This window comes from Phaethon lepturus, unplaced genomic scaffold (assembly GCF_000687285.1).
Source record: "Phaethon lepturus isolate BGI_N335 unplaced genomic scaffold, ASM68728v1 scaffold3031, whole genome shotgun sequence".
NCBI classification, from domain to species: Eukaryota; Metazoa; Chordata; class Aves; order Phaethontiformes; family Phaethontidae; genus Phaethon; species Phaethon lepturus.
The window spans coordinates 8182-24215 of record NW_010518296.1 but is presented as its reverse complement, the minus strand read 5'-3'; the positions used below and the strand labels follow the sequence as shown (position 1 = coordinate 24215).

The 16034-nt window shown below is 41.8% G+C and overlaps 1 pseudogene; it reads right to left on the bottom strand.

Moving 5' to 3' along the window:
- LOC104628163 overlaps window positions 1-411 on the bottom strand; it is a 3253-nt pseudogene extending 2842 nt beyond the window's left edge.
- Between the last annotated feature and the right edge of the window lie 15623 nt (window positions 412-16034).

The following is a 16034-nucleotide window of genomic DNA, read 5'->3' as shown; positions in this document are numbered from 1 at the left end:
GTTGAGCATGTGAAGGAGTTGGCAAAAACCTTCATGTATTTCCTGCTCCTGAGTCTTTTTCAGGTTAAAGGCAAGCCCTTCCAGAATCTGCGTCAACGTTGCTGACTTGGCACCGAGTGCCAGCATTGCAAAGGAAGCAGAGATGCTTATGGGTGAAAAGAAAATATTTTGATCCATTGCTTCAGATGCGACCAGCTTGTAAAATGAAAATGCAAAGTCAGCATTGCTGGGAACTAGTTTGACAAAGGTTTTGTTCTTAACTGGATAAACTCCTTCCCCATGAGAACTGCGTCCTGGATAACGTGTCCCTTTAGGATCATCCTGCTTATTACGGTAATGAGGGTGCTGATGACACTGGGCAACAGTACACAAACCAGCCAGCAATAAACACAAGGGGAAGGTGGGTTTCATTTTCCTTTTAATTGTTTCTGGAAAAGAGATAGACATACAAAACATGGCATGAAAATAAATTTCTTCATGCTGTGTGCTCCAGCCAAGTAAAACGAAGCTGTTAGAACACACCTATTCTCCAAAAACCTACCCTTGGATATTTCATATTCCTGATGCATGCCAGTGATCCCCTGAAAGAATATGCCTCCTGATACACAGTTTGTATAAGCGAGTACTCTCTAAGAAGAGGTAATTTTGATCATATTAACTTTTAAAAAATAGGGTAGGACTGAAATTTTTAAGATTTGCAAATAACTGGAAGCTTGTGAACTTTTCTTCAGAGTAACTGGTACAAGTTGTTTTTGTACTCAGTACTGGAGGATGGCTACTGCAGCCCTGTTAGTCTTCCACAATTCATTAAATAATTAGAGAATTAAATCCATGTTAAACAAAGATGTGATATAAACACAGATCATGGTGTGTAGGACCAAAATGACAAAATACTTTTACAGTTTCTTCAAAGACAAAATATTGAATCACTGTAGTAACAAAGTCTATAGGCATCTCTATTGTTTCCATGTTTTTATTTAATTATGTGAAGTATCTTCTTTACTAATAGCCAGTTATTGCTGGCTTTTGGCATGTCTTGATTTTTTGTGTAACAGGTATATCACTTTGTTTACATGTAAAAAGGTGCCCTTCCCAGGCAAAAACATAATCCCCCAAAATGAAATGTCCAAGTGATCCAAGGGAAAACTAAAAGGGTACTTACAGTGCTACAAAAAGGATCTTGTTGTGTACATCTGGTCTTGTCTGCTCCTTCTTCTCTTCAGTACCATTGAACAGGATTAAGCAGAGTGCTCCTATTAATCATTAATTAGTTCAAATAAAAATTGCCAGTGAGGATGCACAGCAAGCAGTAATGACGCTACATATTTTGGGCGGTTTGTCCAACCCAGACACAAGCTCACAGTACTGGGTGGTGAGGATGGTGCTGCTTCCGTGCTTGTGGATTGACATGAGAAGCTTGCCGCTGTGGGTGCCTGGCAGGAGAGCCATGCCCTTCATGGCTGGAGCTGAAGGCCGTGATTTCGTGTGAAGGCCACCCCTCGCCCGGGTCTGGCTGCGGGGGATGAAGCCGCCAGCACAGCTCACGGGGAGCACAGCCTCCCTGCCCCACCGCCCCGCTGAGCTCGGCCCTGGGGAACTGGTAGATGGGACAGGGGCACTGCCAGAGTCGTAAGCTCTCTCTCAGGATTTCAAAACAGGGTAAGCCCTTCTGCCTTACTGTATACCTCAGTCACAACCCTTGACAACACATTTAATAGTTTTGGGTCTTTTGCTAAGAGGAGCAGACAGTATACGATTGGTGAACGGTCTCTAAATTTCTTCAGAGAATAACAAGTGACATTACCACCCTAGCGAGACATTTCCAGTCAATACAGCTGTTCACTCATTGCTGTTGTCCATTGCCTGTGACTGGGTATTTGAGGAGCTGGTGAAGACTTTTGTCTGGACTCTTTAGAAAATACACAACAAAAACACCACCACTAAGAAACAACATTTACATTGGTTCCAGATGGTTCCAGAAACCATATGCAAAGACAGACATGTGGCCAGTGAATACTTTGTTTCCTCAGGTTAGTCTTCTGTGTCATATGTAGCTGAAAAGGACACCAGCAGCACACAAAACACGTTGCCAATTCACCTTTCAGCCAGTGCTAAAGAAGACATGTTGTCATCACTGGATGATATTCAGGGTTGAATATCACATATGGACAGACCACTCAAGGACTAACTATGGCAGGAAATGATCTGTCTGCCCCTGTGGCACTCCTCTCCATTGTATACGATGGTTTTGTCATTCCACTTAGCACTTATGGTATCATTCCCACAGTTATACAGGAGGGGCTGGTGGGGAATGTGAAGCTCAAGGTCAGCCTCGGCTGAACTCCACCATGAAATGGTGGTGTTCAAGATCCTCAGGGCAGCGAGGACGGTGCACAGCAAGCTCATTACCCTGGACTTTAGGAGGGCAGACTTTGGCCTCTTCAGGGATCTGCTTGGTAGACTACCATGGGATAAAGCCCTGGAGGGAAGAAGGGCCCAAGAAAGCTGGTTAATGTTCAAGGATCACCTCCTCCAGCAAAGAGGAAGTCAGGCAAAAATGCAGGAGGCCTGCATGGATGAACAAGGAGCTCCTGGACAAACTCAAACACTAAAAGGAAGCCTACAGAGGGTGGAAGCAAGGACAGGTAGCCTGGGAGAAATACGGAGATATGGTCTGAGCTGCCAGGGATCAGGTTAGGAAAGCTAAAGCCCTGATAGAATTAAGTCTGGCCAGGGACATAAGGGCAACAAGAAAAGCTTCTATAGGTGTGTCGGTGATAAAAGGAAGACTTGGAAAAATGTGGCCCGTCTCTGGAAGGAAATGTGAGACCTGGTTGCCCAGGATATGGAGAGGGCTGAGGTACTCAACAACCTTTTTTCCTCATTCTTCACCTGCAAGTGCTCAAGACACGCTGTCCAAGTCGCAGAAAGCAAATGCAGGGACTGGGAGAATGAAGAACCACCCACTCTGGGAGAAGATCAGGTTTGAGACCATATAAGGAACCTGAAGGTGCATGAGTCCATGAGACCTGATGAGGTGCTTCCACAGGTCCTAAGGGAATTGGCAGATGAAGTTTTTAAGCCAATATCCATCATATTTGAGAAGTTGTGGTAGTCTGGTGAAGTTCCCACTGACTGGATAAAGGGAAAACATAAACCCCATTTTTAAAATGAGAAAAAAGGAAGACCTGGGGAACTACAGGCCAGTTAGTCTCACCTCTGTGCCTGGCAAGATCATAGAGCAGATCCTCCTGGAAAACTATGTTGAGGAACATGGAAAATAAGGAGGTGACTGGTGACAGCCAACATGGCTTCACTAAGGGCAAATCATGCCTGATAAATTTGGTGGCTTTCTACAACAGGGTTACAGCATTGGTGGATAAAGGAAGAGCAACTGACATCATCTACCTGGACTTGTGCAAAGCATTTGACATCTTTGTCTCTAAATTGGAGAGACATGGATGTGACAAATGGACCACTTGGTGCATAAGGAATTGGCTGGATGGTGACACTCAACGAGTAGCCGTCAACAGCTCAATGTCCAAGTGGAGACCAGCGATGAGTGGCGTTCCTCAGGTGTCAGTATTGGGACTGGCACTGTTTAACATCTTTGTTGGTGACATGGACAGTGGGATTGAGTGCATCCTCAGCAAGTTTGCTGACAACGCCAAGCTGTGTGGTGCAGTCAACACGCTGGAGGGAGGGGATGCCGTCCAGAGGAACCTTGATAGGCTTGAGAGTTGGGCCCGTGAGAACCTCATGAAGTTCAACAAGGCCAAGTGCAAGGTCCTACACATGGGTCAGGGCAATCCCAAGCACAACTACAGGCTGAGAGGAGTATGGATTGAAAGCAGCCCTGAGGAGAAGGACTTGGGAGTGTTGGTTGATGAGAAGCTCAACATGACCCAGCAATGTGCACTTGCAGCCCAGAAAGCCAATGATATCTTGGGCTGCATCAAAAGAAGCTTGACCAGCAGGTCGAGGGAGGTGATTCTGCCCCTCTACTGCGCTCATGTGAGACCCCACCTGGAGTCCTGCATCCAGCTCTGGATCCCTCAGCACAGGAAAGACATGGACCTGTTGGATTGGGTCTAGAGGAGGGCCATGAAGATGATCAGAGGGCTGGAACACCTCTCCTGTGAGGACAGTCTGAGAGTTGGGGTTATTCAGCCTGGAGAAGAGAAGGCTCCAGAGAGACCTTATTGCACCCTTCCAGTACCTGAAGTGGAGCTACAATAAAGCTGAAGAGAGATTTTTTACAAGGGCATGTAGCAATAGGACAAGGGGTAATGGCTTTAAACTGAAAGAAGGTAGATTTAGATGAGATATGAAAAAGAAATTCTTCACTATGAGGGTTGTGAGGCACTGGAACAGGGTCCCTAGAGACTTTATGGATGCCCCATCTCTGGAAGAGTTCAAGGGCATGTTGGATGGGGCTTTGAGCAACCTGGTCTAGCGGAAGGTGTCCCTGCCCATGTCAGGGAGCTGGAACTAAATGATCTTCAATGTCGCTTCCAACCCAAACCATTCCATGATTCTATGATCCTATGTAGATTGGAAATATACAATCTGCACCCTGTTGGTTCTGCATTGCCTGAACACCCCAAGAGGCTGATGGCAACCATCAGATTTTGAAGTGAGGGTAATACCCAAAATCCATAAATCACTGAACCATTGCTGAGTAACTACAGGTGGATTATGAACTGTGAAAAAATAGCCAGCAATGCATGTGGTCACTAGCCTATTACAGCTTATAAAACAGTGCATAAGATTTACAGGGTAGAAAAGTGCAACTTAAGTATTTCCAGTCTAGCAAGCTGTGTAAACTCATACCAATAGTCCTAAATCTTCATTAACAGAGATCAGCTTGTCTGTTAGCAATGAGCCAGAAAGGAGATAAATGGAGGCATGGCCTGAAGTATGACTCCTTTTTAAGTGGAGATGCAGATGCCAATACAGATGGTCTTAGCTCATCCTGGCACTGCAATAATGTTGAGATTTTTAACCTGTAGTCCGAGTTCAGGTCCTGTTAGGGAACTCTGAAAGGCAATCAAGAAACACAGGCCAGCATGTGTCCCCTTGGATTCACTCCTCTCATCATTGCATTTATTCTTGCAGCACCAAAACAGAGCTGTTCCTTTTAATATTTCATGTTACTGAATGTCACTGGTATCCAGTTCAAGGAGGATCTTTAAACTCTGCTATGCAGTTGATGATGGTTATCCATACCTGGTTTTCCATCAAGGGGAAAGACATTGGGAAAGCACCTTTATCACCTCAACACAAGCTGAAACCATGATGCAGGACCTGCTGGAAATGCTCCTCTGCCATAACCAAAGCTTCAGGTAAGAAATGCTTGCAGCTTTGATGATTAAACAACCATTTAATAGAGTGGAGGAAGGGAAGGGGGGTATGAGACCTGGTGGATAAGTGCCTGGAGAAGGCAACAAGGAGGAAAGAGAGGGCAGGTGTTAATACAAGACAGACACACAGGAGCCATTGGAATATACCCAGTCCCAGAAGTGAGACAAGAGACCAGGACTTCCAAGTGTCTCTACAGCTGTTTCATTAAAACACTGGCAAAACATGTCATGTTTATTCCCATTATTTCAGTGATTTTTATTACATCAAGGCTGGATGTAATAATACCAGTATCAATTCTGGTATTTCCTAAAGACTGAATGTTTAGCCTTGCAACCACAGTACTCTGATAATGTCCTTCTTTGGGATATAAAGACAATTTTTTACCCTCAGTCTCAGTCTCAGTCTGTTACCAGAATCTCATAGTTGCAATGAAACGCTGTAGTATATCTTACCTTTAAAGAAAAACATAGATATACATAACCTCTGCTGAGAATCAAAATTCTTTCTGCTTTGCTCATTATTCCTTGTTATTTTCTTCACTTTCTAACCAAAGGTATCAGCCTCAGAAATTCTGGAAGCTGGGTCTGTTTCAAGCTACCCTCTGATACTATCTAAAACCGTGTAAAGCAGGAAATGTTTATGTTACTTGCAATAGCAAAAACACATTTACGGTGGTCTATAGCTTGGAGAGCATCATGGGGCTATGATTTACAACTTGACTACATCAGGGATAGCAATTCAGTGATGCCATGTTGCCGAGCAAGTAACTAATCCGTTCATAGGGCTTCCTTTTCCAGGTTCCACCATGCCAAAAAACTAGATATGTAAAAGATAATGCACACAATTCCTTCCTTACCCTGCAAGACAGCCAACTCTTAGGCTTTTCTGTTTCCTGGGGTTTCTTGCTTTTGTAGCTTTACATTTTATTTCTTTTTGTTATATAACTTTCTACCTTGCCAAGATATTAGAGAGAGAGAATAAAAAAAAAAATGAAATCCCCCACTAATTAAAAATTTCAATGTGCTGGAAAAATGGAGCATACTTTCTCAGCAATGTTAGACTTTGGGTTTTTAATACTTACAGCTTGTATACAGTTTCTTAGAATGACACTAACTTGGTCATGTTGACAATAAGTTCTCCTAAAGGACTGTTGTGGTTGCCAGCCGGCAACTAAGCACCACACAGCTGCTCACTCACTCCCCTGCAGTGGGATGGGGAGAGAATTGGATGGGTAAAAGTGAGAAAACTCATGGTTTGAGATAAAGACAGTTTAATAGATAAAGCAAAAGCTGCGCACACAAGCAGAGCAAAACAATGAATTCATTCACCACTTCCCATGGGCAGGCAGGTGTTCAGCCATCTCCAGGGAAGCAGGGCTTCATCATGCATCGTGGTTACTTGGAAAGACAAATGCCATCACTTTGAATGTCCCCCCCCGCTTCCTTCTTCTTCGTCCCAACTTTATATACCGAGCATGACGTCATACGGTATGGAATATCCCTTTGGTCAGCTGGGGTCAGCTGTCCCAGCTGTCTCCCCTCCCAACTTCTTGTGCACCCCCAGACTTCTGGCTGATGGGGTGGTGTGAGAAGCAGAAAAGGCCTTGACTCTGTGTAAGCACTGCTAAACAGTAACAAAAACATCTCTGTATTATCAATGGTGTTTTCAGTACAAATCCAAAATATAGCCCCATACTAACTACTATGAAGAAAATTAACTCTATCCCAGACAAAACCAGCACAAGGACCAACCTAGAAGATGCTTCTCATTGTTGATTAACTCTACCCTCCATTTTAACTTGCATTTCTCCATCAGGGAACCCGGATGTGCTTGTTCCTTCATGCAGGTTTTGCTTCTTCTGTCTTCAAGAAATTAATTATTCATGTACAATTCTTGATAATTGAATTTTAAATAGAAAAGTTGAGGAAAAGTGAACACAAGATGTATTGTAATCCAAAAGGTTTTTGTCGTGTGGATGTGGCCTGCTCACGTGTTTGCTTTGTTACTTACTGCTGAACTATACACAGGAGAATGTCATTTGGCGGACGTTCTTATCAAATACAAACTTCAAAAGGCATACAGTGCAAATTATGAAGATACAATTTTTTCTGGACTGTATTGGTGAAGAATTTCACCATCTTCTTGGAAAAGAGCATCAGTATAGATGAGAGCCTGTGCCAGGATGAAGAACTATGGTAATACATAGCAAAGAGCAGTGGCCAGGTTAACACACATGTCCTCCTCTGCAAGCTCCCAAGCATCTGGTTCCTGAGCAGGATCCCCAAGCTACATCAGGTATCAAAATGCCTCACATGAGGTGTTCAACACCTCTGAATGGGAACAGGCTGGTGGGGAGCTGCATTTAGGAGTCTGAAGGCAATATCTGCAAGGGAACTGAGCTTTCTTCCCCTCAATATCAAACCAAGGCTCTTGTCCTGTGGTTGTTTCATATGGCTGCATACCCAAGCAGCAAAACAGGGCAGGGCATACCATTTTCTTTTTGAACTCAGCAGTACTAGTCTTTTGTTTACTCACCTAGTGACTGGAGCACTTGATCACTTGATCTGGATACAAGACCCTCAAGTCTTACAAACTGTTCAACCTGAGATAATCAGACCCAAATTGTTCACTTGGCAGAGGAATAGCTCATCTTCAGGCTGCAAGAGGCTGATGAGAAAGTGAAGGGAAAGACAATTCCCAGCCTTTCCTCTGAGGAACTTCTGCTTAAAAATCGAATAAAATACAAAAAACTATTTATTTCAGGCGTGTAGATAATTGTGGGGGGGTAACTGTGTGTGTTTTCTTCTAACTGTGAAAGACATATAATATTTATGTATGTAAATACACACACCCCTATAGGTATTCATAGTACTGGAGAAAGATCAACTAGCATGATGTGTTAATCTACTAATGCAAGCACAAGCCTGGGAGATAGGAAACTTAGGTTTCCCGCCAAGAACAATTCAAGTAGAAGAAGAAACAAAGGCCCTAGGAATTGTTTTTGAATGTGATACCTGATTGCACAAGATGTGCAAGTGTTATTAATTCTAGTCATATGAGTAGTGTGTGAGTAGTTCTGCTAAAGATAATCATTATCTTTGCTAAATCAGAACCTGTGGCAATAATTAATGTGTTATGATTTGAATTGAAAAAAAAACCTGAAGAAATGCTATCTCAAATTAACTGTGATGTTTTGATAACAAAACAATAGCTTCAAAACACTTTTTTCAGAGCTTTGAAGTATTGCACAGTTACTAGATTTTATATGCAGATTCCCACAGTGTTTTCAGCCAATGTTTGCTAAAAGCTAGTAAAAATGAGATTTTTTTCCATCCTGATATGAAGTGATCTAAAAATATTTTAAATTCATTTACCAAGATTTTGTTGAAAAACCTGAAAATCACTATCAAGTGTAAATGAAACGAAAAAACCCATAGAAAAAAACCAATAATACATATTAAAAGTAAGGCAATGAAATAAGTTGATTAGGTTGTAAATATCCAGGCTGAGAGTCATTAACTCTTTCAGACAATCTCTCATCAGAACAGAATATGTCATTAGTAATTACTGTTTTATTATTTTATTTTTATTTAGATGTAGACTCCTTCCAGCAAGCTGTGGTGAGGTAGAAACTCCTGTCTTTATCTGATCTTGAAGTATTGTGATATTTTAGTATGCAGCACTTCTATAGGCAAAACATCCTATCATCGACTTCAGAAGCATCCAACTAATAAACTCGCCTGAAGAAATTAATGAGATTAAATATCTGAGCCTATCCCTCTGTTCTAGTCTAATGCAGATTAAGAGCACAATGTCAATGCATGGTACTGATTCACACGAAACACTAAATTTTCACAGTGCAAACATTCATGAACTTTATTTTTTTCCAAACTGCACTCCTAGAAAAAAGAAAAAAAACCTAAAATGACTCAGAGGAAACATGGTGGCACTCACTATACTCTGATGGAGTCAAGACAAAGCAGAATTTTTAACCAACTGTTCTGTAAGCAGTGGTGTTAATAAAGCCTAGTTTACTAAGGATTTATGCCTTTCCTCACCACAGTAACTACAGCTTTACTCCACAGCCTCTAGGACAACTCCTAGCAGGCAGGAGAGCAGGGCTGGGGCTGGGGCTGGGGCTGGGGCTGGGGCTGGGGTTCCCTGCCACACCTTCGGTGCCTGCTGCTGCCAGCAGAATTTAAAGCAGATGAGTCCCGCCTGCCTTCCCCACAACAGGCACAAACTTGGATTTCACTGATTTTCACAGAGTAGCGTAGTAGTTTTTCAAACTCCTGCCTTTCTGTTAAGCCTGACTGAAATTTGCCAATATGCCGCAATGGCATTGGAGGGGAGCTAAGAGAAGGCAAGTGGCTACAAACATGAAAATTTGATGCTGTTTCCTTTGGAAACCAAGCTGGTTGTTTTATTTTCTTTGCATTTGAAGTTATGTGAGTCACACTTTCTCAGTTTTCACAGTTCATGTGACTCCATTTCTCACTAGCTATCATGAACATTTTCCTCATCCTTACATTTACTTATGAAAAAACACAATTTATTATATATTACCTTTTAATAACAATGTAACTCAATCTTTTACCATCATTAATGATTATAAAATGTTATGACATAAAATGTTTTATGTCCTCTCCAGGTTTGTAGACAGTACAACACTTTGTGGAGTGATTTAGCAGCACAAGACAGATGAAGAGTAGGTTCAGAAAATGCTAAAAATGTTTTATAACATTTTATAACCCGACTGGATAGTCCAGATTACCATATATTTCAACTGAGATTCTGTGTCAGTCATTAATAGGTACTATTGGAGAAGAAAATTTAAAAAACAATTTCTGAAAGTGTAACTCTCCTGAACCTAATCTTTACTCTAGTTACATGATAACACCTAATGAAGAACTGTGATAAAATTAGTTTGAGCAAATATGCAGGTAGCAAGTCCAGCAAGTCTATGTAAAAGCATGTGATATAAAAGATATTTGCTTAGATGAAGTAATAGTGACTGGGAAGCATCATGATCTAGAATCCATCTTGGTAAAGCAGAGAGGCTATACCTCCATGTGTAATCAATCTGGAGCGGAGCAGCCCAGCAGTCCTTCAAATTTAAATTAGTGTCTGATTCCAAGTGAAAGACTTTGAGCCTTAAACTAGAGTCCTGCAGAAGCACTTTGAAAAGGTTTTTCCAAGTGTGCACAGTGAATTAGAGAACTGGAAAATGATGAAATTATGAATCTTTGACCTGTTGTACATTGTATGATTTGGACTGAAAGTGGTTTGCTTCCCAAAGAAATACAGTTGACCTAAGTTTCCACGGCTTTACACGCAGTACAAAAGCTACAGTTATGGATAGATAGCACTAAACATTCACTTTGCCCATGCAGAAATACATTTCTAGTCATAGAAGGTACCTGTTGGTAGGTTAGATTTATCTCAGGCCAGTGCCTATGTAATGGGAGAAGGACAAAACACATTGATTTCTGCAGCCCGTAATAGAGAGTCTGTCCATCGCACCTGGGTAAACATCGGTCTTTTCTGACCTTTCCTACTATATTAGCTCACATCTTCCCTCAATAAAGAAAGTCCAAGGTTGGCAGCGCAAGAGATGGTTGAGAGCTCAAGAACTTTTATTCAGTCTCCTTGGGCTGAGGCTGGAAACTCTCCCCAGAAAGTGCCCTCAGCCCAGGTCTGTCATGCAAGGAAGCACCAGGAGAGATGCATGAGGAACACGTACTGGGCTGGTACACCTTCGGGGTTGCAGGATCTGCTGTGTGCAGAACCACTTCCTTTTGTTGGCTTTGAACCTGGCTCTTACATACTTCGGATGATTGTCTGTAGTTTTGACATTAGAACGATTCAGTCTCCATTAACCCATTCTGTGCCACAAATAATTTTTGCCTTCTTTATGCCACTTAAGTTGCCAGTTTTCCAGGCTGAAGATCTGTCACCTCAAACAGGAGCTGTTCCAGACCTTAGATTAACCTTACCACTCTTTTCTAAAGATTTTCTAGTTCTCATTTATCCTTTCTGTTATTACAGGACTGGAACTACATGCTCTAATCCAGGCGTGTATGATCCAGAGATTTAGACAGTGGTGCAATGTTCCTATCTGATTTGCTGTCTTTTTTTTCCCCTAATAATTTCTAATATTTAATATGCCTCCTTCCCCACTACTGAGCTGATCTGTACATGAACTACCTACCATGACACCAAACCCTTACTCCTGAGTGACAGCAGTCAGTTCAGGTACAGCATTTCACCAATCCTGCTGCTAAAACATAACAAGAAAATCAAAATCCTCACTGACACAACAGCAAGCCAGAAAGCTTCTTTTCTTTCTAGTTTCAAAACGTGACAGAATTTGTCATGTCCATTCCTTGATTTTACCAGAAGATGGTGGCACAGGGCTCCTTTTCCTATAAACCCCAGAACTTGAGGCTCCATACTTGCAGTTCTACCTGCAGAAAACAGTGTAGCAGAATCACAGTAAAAGCTTGGCTTCTCACAAGCATCTTACTGCTCATAACTGGTATGCTGAAACTATAACATTTTACTAGCAGAACTTGCCCTACAGACCTTCTTCTCTTGGTGTAAAGGAACCCTTCTTATGCAAACAACTTTCAGAGTGACAAGTTCACCGGGGAATAAAAGTTCTCATTCTGGAATGAAGTTTTCTACACAGAGAAACATCTTGGAATTACTATTTAAATTTTAATTGATTCCTTACTTTATTTATCTTTCTGTTGCAGACATGGCCTTAAACAATCACTAAGAAAAACCCTTATGTAGATATTTTTGAATTATACTTGAAATCTTTTGCTCCCAAAGCCAAATAGAAAGTATTAGGGCTAAACTTTGCAAAGTGTTATCATTTGTTATTATTTAATAGATTAACATTTTTGTCTATAGTGAAGAAACAGAAGGCAGATCAGCTAGATGAATTAATACATTCAATAAAATGAACTTTATGATATGATTCTATTGCTCATATCCTTTTTCTTAAACAAGTCTTTGACACTGTAAACTTTTGGGATGTTGAGCATTGTGACAGGTCACCGAGACGGTTTAATGCAACAATTCTCTTCCCTCTTTCAACGAAGGCAAAAGAAGAGGCTCTGTCATTGCCTTTAGCCTCTGCAGCTCACATTCTGGCAGGTTAGCACAACACCATTTCGATTAATGGCTTATATTAACGTCTCCACAAGACACTTTGGTAGTCAGGCTGTACCTACATAAGCTTTCTGTCATGATTGCTGCACCATCTTTTCCACCCTGCCAACCTAGATGCGGCTAGAGGGGCTGGAGTATATTTGCCTCTCTTTGATGCCTCTTCTCAGTCACTCTTGACACAACTGTGACTATGTCAAGACTGTGAGACAGGCATGGACATGAGGTAGTAATCTCTGGATGGAGCAACTGGGGCCCAAGGTGTCTTAAAATTTCATCCGTTAGATTTACCAGCAGGATAGAGCTCAGACTTAAAAGATAGAAGATACAGGAACAGAAAATAAATTCAATTTGTACATTCCAGTATCTGTCCCTTGAATATGTGAGATAGGGTATGGCTTTTTTGATGGCTAAAGAATCTGCATCTGTGTGAACCGCAAATCTAAATGAGGTCTAGGCATATGCTCTCTTTTACATGAATTTGCATTTTAGGACCTACTTTTCATTACATTGTTCATCTCCTCTGTGCACAGATATTTTCTCTTACTCTGAGATTCTTTCCTGGCTGTAACCAAAGTTCTTATGATGACTACAACACTTAATGAATTACCTTATTCTATGTTGTTTTTTTCCTTTCAAACATTTTCCTTCAGCAGAGCATCTTCCACATGGTCTGTGTTTCTTACATGAGACATAGTACACAGTGTAGCAACTTTTCCTTAATAAGGCAAAGCCTTCTTCAGACCTTCCATATGAGCGTCATGTTGAAGTTAACAGAAGTTTTCCAACCACAAAGAACACTTCCTTGTTTAGTAAAGTAATAAATCATAAGTATTTTGTTTGCAAATGGCATATGGAAAAAAAACTGAATGCAATCAAATATAAGAGAAATAAAGACTCATTTGTATAAATCAGCATAATTCATTTGTAATAAATTCATCTCCAGGGGTAGGACTGAACTGAAAAGCTATTTTTGTCATAGAAATTCTCCTTTACAAGAAGCCAGCAGTTATTTGTAGCAACATCAGTGCTGAGCTGAGTTTGTGTAACCAGAGTATTAATCATATTCAAGGACATCGACATGAAAAGCATAAATTTCTTTTCTTTAAATTTCTGTTTTCTTTAAAACTGTTAGTCCAAGGAAAGCTCAATAACCAAGTTACTTAAAAACAGATTCTCTGTTAAACCTGGGACTGGGAACTTATAAAGGATATTTCCAGATCAGTATTTGCTGGCTAACGCTTTACAGGGTATGGATGATATCACCATTGCGTACATGTGCTCAGTTTAAACATAATGAAAGCAGCCCCGTGTGGTCAAGGACAGAGGTGCGCTACCCAACAGGGAATGCTGGACAGAAAGGTATGATTAAGAGGATGTGTCACAGGACTGAGATACATAGCCCATGGTGGTCTTCATGCTTCTTTCCCTCCTGAGAATTTGAACTCATCCTTGTTCCCATTGCAGTGAAAATTTAGAGTGTTCATTGAAATATTTGCATTTAAAAAGCTTTTATTTCTCTTGCACCTTTTTCTGCTGGGAAACTCTAGTGCCTCTGTGCTTTGGACTTGAATGCTGGATTAGGGAGTAACACAGCTATGAACTTTTTTTTTTAAATACCTCCAAAAGCTAGTTAGAGTCATATCAAAGACAAGCAGGGTTTTGAGGCACTGAGACTGCCTTGTAGCTACCATATAAGTACTCCTGGTTCTCAGAATGCACAATCAAAAACCACCCTGTCCAGGGACTATCATAACCAACTGTTTTTTAAGAGCTTAGTGATTCTTTGCTTGAAATGAGTGTGAGTAGAGGGAAAAAGCCTGATGCTTTTGTTGTGCTGAATCTACTGAAAAAATTAATAGAGTTGACTTACACCTGGGTGAATTCCCATTTCCTTGAAATAATAGCAGTGATCAAGGGCTGAACAGGTGACACAGCTGTGGGGAGAGGGCTGGTGTGCCCATTCAAGCGGGAGTTCTCCAGGTACCAGGGTTGGGGCTCAAATCACATAGCTGGGAATAAGAAAGGAAAGTCCAAAGTGCCGTTAGCATCTGAATAGCAGAGTTTATGTGAGCAACTGGCATTTCTGTGATTATCTGACCGCTTTGTGCCTTTTGGCATTGAGTCAGCTCCTTTCCTTACTGATGAAAGGTATAGTGCTTTGAACACATACTGCATTAGCCCTGAAATCCCACTGCTTCGTAGTTTGTGACAACATACTACATGGACTCTGCCATGGGGCAAAACAAACAGAGCTTTACTGACAGAAGCTGTCCCATCAGCAAACAGAGTCCCAGTGGACCATAAACAAGGTCAGATAGAACAAACTTACTGTGTCCCACATGGCTCAGAGGCTGCCAAGAGATGTCTGGCTCTCAGATCTGCTGGGGCAGAGCTAGGCTACCCTTCAGGGACCCATCACAGTGCGTCCATCTTCCCTTGCAGGGGTTCTCAGCTGAGATATACTCTCTTTAGGTAAAAGCTTTCCTCAGAGCTTCCTGTGAAGAGGTCAGGTCAGGGCTAACAGACCCACAGCAGGTCATTTATCTTGGATGGTTATGATAGACAGTCACATACACCACTGTAAGCTGTATTGTCCCCTTCTACTGACTGTTGATGCAGGAAGTCAAGCGGACAACACTTCACAGAGTATAAAGAAGCTCTAGTTCTCTTTCAGGGCTTAGTTTGGATCCAGCTGTCCCATAGGCTGAGAGAATGCCTGTCTGGTTTTGTTGTAGTGGAAGATTAAAGGGTGTTAATAAAATCACCTACAGATGAATGAAAGACACCATTAAATACATGTGTTTACCACAGACAATATGAATACACAGTATATAAATGAAATTTTTAGCTTATGTCTATCAGAATCCTTAATAAAACTAGATAGCGTGAAGAGGAACATTCCCTATCACACACTAAGACAGACAAAAGCAACAGGGACAAGTGATGAAAGGCAGGCCAATACAATTCTCCTGGAATTAGGACAAAATGCTCCCTGTCTCCACAAAAACTTTGCAAAATTGTCCAGTTCTTAAGGAACATCATCAGGACTATGTTGAGAGTAGCATCAGCCAGGTATATTTATCCCCCTGCTCTGTGGATCTCCATATTGTGATCTATAGGCATTTTTGTACCTTCCACATATATGGCACAATACTAGTTGTTTTTCCTGTCCTCTGCACATCCTCCCCTTCCAGAGAGACCAGCTCCCCTGCTGGTCTGGAGCACGAAGTTCTTCAACCAGAGGACAACTGCGGTGATGCCCCACATCCTAGTAGATACCTCCCAACCCCATCCAACATTCAAAGATTCCCTGCTTGGTACTTTTGCCAGGAGCAGTCACTCTTCATGCTCCAGTGTGAAAGCTCCCAGTGCAGCTCTCCTCCTGCAGTTCCTTGCCTCCACTGGAGGCAGGAAGGCAAAGGCCTGGGAGGTAGATGGGGCAGACGGTTGATCCATGTGTTATTTCCCAAAGCGTCTGCTCTGTCCTAGCA